Genomic DNA, 4,206 nt, shown 5'->3' with positions numbered 1-4,206 from the left:
AAGAGTTTAAGCTTCCTTAATTTTCTCTCAAATGAAGGATTTGATTCTTGTTTTGTTTAGTTGACCAATTCCAACAATCTCCCACTTGAAGACTGATTTTAATCTGTCTTCACACCTTGATCATTACATCGATCTTCTATAGTTTATTATTGTAGCAAGCCAACTGAAGCTGAACACAATTTCAGTTTGTCAATGGTTACCACTTTTGTTAACATGTCTGCTGGATTCTTACTTCCGAGAATTTTTCTCAATGTTAGCACCCCATCTTCAAGCAGAGATCTAATGAAGTGATAACGAACATCAATATGTTTTGTCCTAGAGTGAAATGTTGAATTCTTTGCCAGATGTATTGCACTCTGACTATCACTGTGCAAAACACTCATCTCTTGGATGAATCCCAACTCTGTTAACAATCCCTGAAGCCATATTAATTCTTTACTCGCTTCTGTTACTGCTACATACTCGGCTTCTGTAGTGGATAAAGCAACAATCTTTTGCACCTGTGACATCCAACTAACAGCTGTAGTACCAACAGTGAAAATGTAACCAGTAGTACTTCTTCGGTGATCTACTTCACCTCCAAAGTCTGCATCTACGTAACCTTGTACTTTTAACTCTCCTTTGCTAAAGTACAAACACTTCTCTATAGTGCCTCGTAGATATCTCAAAATCCATTTAACAGCTTCCCAATGAGCTTTACCTGGATTTGACATAAACCTGCTAACAACTCCCACTGCATGACCAATGTCTGGCCTTGTACAGACCATCACATACATTAAACTTCCAATAGCTGAAGCATATGGAATTTCAGCCATGGACTCCTTTTCCTTCTCTGTCTGAGGAGACTGTTCCTTGTATAGACGAAAATGACTGGCCAAAGGTGTGCTAACTGCTTTGGCATTTCTCATGTTGAATCTCTGCAAAACACGGTTAATGTACTCTGCCTAAGATAGCTGCAAAATACACTTTTGCTTATCTCTTGTGATTTGCATTCCAAGGATCCTTTTTGCTGGACCCAAATCCTTCATATCAAATTCTTTTGATAATTGTTGCTTCAAACTTCTGATCTCGTCCATATCTAAACCAGCTACTAACATATCGTCAACATAAAGTAGCAAAATGATATAACTGGACTTTTATCTCTTGAAGAAACAACAGTGGTCGGCATTACACTTCTGGAAACCTTCCTTGTGCATGAAACTTTCAAACTTCTTATACCACTGTCTTGGAGCTTGTTTCAAACCATACAAGCTTTTCTTTAATCTACACACCATGTTCCTTTTTCTTTCTTCTAAGAAGCCTTCAGGTTGATGCATGTAAATCTCCTCATCTAAGTCTCCATGAAGAAATGCAGTCTTCACATCTAGTTGCTCAAGGTATAATCCTTCACTGGCAACAATACTTAAAACAGATCTGATGGTATTGAGTTTTACAACTGGAGCAAAGATTTCAGTGTAGTCAACTCCTTCCTTTTGCTGAAATCCTTTGACAACTAGTCGGGCTTTGTATCTCTTGGACCCATCATGATTCTCCTTCACCCGATACACTCATCTATTGTGAAGTGTCTTTTTCCCAACAGGTGACTCTACTAGTTCCCATGTCTGGTTGGACATTAAAGACTTCATTTCATCTTTCATGGCAAGCTCTCACTTACTAGCATCAATCATCTGACATGCTTCCTCATAATTTCCAGGCTCTCCTTCATCAGTTAACAATATATAATTCAGATATTATCTATTAGGTACGTGAGGTCGAGAAGACCTTCGCAAAACAGGCGCTAGAATAGAAAGTTCTGGTGTGTCAAGTTCTTCATTATCATTATTTTCACATGATTCCTCTGACCGAGGAGTCTCAATTACATGAGTTTCTGGGACATCATCCATATTTACATACACTGGTCTACTTTGTTCTGAGTTGTTATTACATGTGTTGTTCCTGTCCTTATACATTACATTTTCATTGAATATCACACCTCTACTACAAATCATCTTTTGATTTTCATTATCCCATAACCAGTAGCCAAACTCATCTTCACCATAATCGATGAAAGCGCACTTCTTCGATTTAGGATCAAGCTTATTTCTTCCTTGATCACTAATGTACACATATGCTATACAACCGAAAATTTTGAGATGTGATAGTTTTATCTCTTTACCACTCCATACCTCTTATGGTATTTTGTGCTCCAATGGAACCGACGGACCTTGGTTGATTAAGTAAGTTGTTGTGTTGACTGCTTTTGTCCAGAACTGCTTTGGTAAGCCTGATTGCAAACGCAAGGTTCTGGCTCTCTCTGTCAATAATATATTCATACGCTCTGCCACACCATTGTGTTAAGGCGTACCTGGCACGGTCCTCTCCACTCTGATCCCGTGCTCATAGTAAAACTTCTTAAATTTAGTATCTTCATATTCACCACCATTATCCGATCTAAGCTTTTTTATCTTTAATCCTGTCTCATTTTCTACCATGGCTTTCCAAATTTTGAAAGCTTCAAATACTTCAGACTTATTTTTAAGAAAGTATGTCCATACCTTCCTAGAGTAGTCATCAATAAAAGTCACAAAGTATCGCTTACCACTAATGGATGAGACAGTTGTTGGACCCCAAACATCAGAGTGAACAAGATCAAGTCTCTCTTTCTTTGGGATTCTTCCACTTCTCTGAAAGCTTACTCGTTTCTGCTTTCCAAGTATACAGTTTTCACACATGTCAAATTCTATTGACTGAAGACTTGGTAGTTTCCCCTTTGAGTGCATGATCCTCATCCCTTTCTCACTCATATGACCTAACCTCCGGTGCCATAGGCTAGGATTTTCATTCATTGCAACTGCAATCAAATGACAAGCTCCTTCTGTCTTGTAGAGAGTACCACTCTTCCTACCACGAGCAATTGTCATTGCACCCTTTGAAATCTNCCAATGATCACCATGGAAGACTGTTGTGTAGCCATCATTGGCCAATTGGCCTACTGAGATTAAGTTCTTTGTGAGGTCGGGAATATGTCTAACATTTTTTAATTCCCATACAGACCCATTTAACTTAATCTTCACCACACCTTTACCAGTAATCTCACAAGACTGCTCATTACCAAGGTAAACTTTTCCAAGGTTTCCAGGAACATAGTTCTCGAAGAATTCTTTCTGTGAGGTGGCATGAAAGGATGCTCCAGAGTCTAACACCCAAGACTCTTCCTTGTTTTCTAAAGAACATATCAATGCATCTTCTCCTCCTGAGGTTGAAGCAACATTTGCTTCTGCTTTATCCTCGTGATTCTTCCGTGCATTCTTGCACTGGTTTTTGTAATGTCCTACCTTTCCATAATTCCAACACTCAATGGTCTTTGAGTTTTGGAAACTACGATGATTCTTAGAATTGGACCTTCTTTCTTTGGATCTTCCACGTCCATATCCTTTGTTCGAAATTCTTCCTCTTGACTCTGTATGCAAAACTGAAGAGGTTGAAGATTCTCCTGACTCTTTCCGTCGAATCTCTTCACTAAGAATCAGATCACGAATATCATCAAACTTCAATTTATTACTGCCTGATGAGCTACTCACAACTGTGACTGTAGCATTCCAACTTTCCGGTAGAGAAGACAAAAGTATCAAGGCTCGTACTTCGTCATCAAATTCGATTCCAACTGAACTCAATTGAGTTGTGACTATATTGAGTTCATTAAGATGTTGCACTACCATTGCGCCATCTGACATCCGCAAATTAAATAACTGCCTCATCAAATGAACTTTGTTTGAGGCTGACGACTTTTCATACATACTTGAAAGAGCTGTCATAAGACCCACTGTGGTATTTTCTTTTGCAATATTAAATGCAACATTGCGGGATAATGTTAATCGAATAANTCCGAGAGCTTNTCGGTCGAGAAGAGTCCAATCTTCATCCTTCATGTTTTCTGGTTGATGCCCTGAGAGAGGTTGATATAGCTTTTTCTGATACAAATAATCTTCAATCTGCATCTTCCAAAAGCCAAAGTCCGTACCATCGAACTTCTCAATTTTTATCTTTCCTTCATCTGCAGCCATTTCTCCCACTTAAATCTGACTCCTTTTGAACCTTGATTATAATAATAGCAACCGGCTCTAATTCCAGTTGTTAGGAAATTATGCACAATTCCTCTTAATCAGATTTGTGAGAGAAATATATAAACGCAGAATAATGACACTCAAATTGAACTTTTAAATTATA

The sequence above is a fragment of the Vigna radiata genome, chromosome 8 (assembly GCF_000741045.1).
Source record: "Vigna radiata var. radiata cultivar VC1973A chromosome 8, Vradiata_ver6, whole genome shotgun sequence".
Classification (NCBI taxonomy): Eukaryota; Viridiplantae; Streptophyta; class Magnoliopsida; order Fabales; family Fabaceae; genus Vigna; species Vigna radiata.
The sequence above is the reverse complement of the archived record's forward strand: the minus strand, read 5'-3'. Positions refer to the sequence as shown.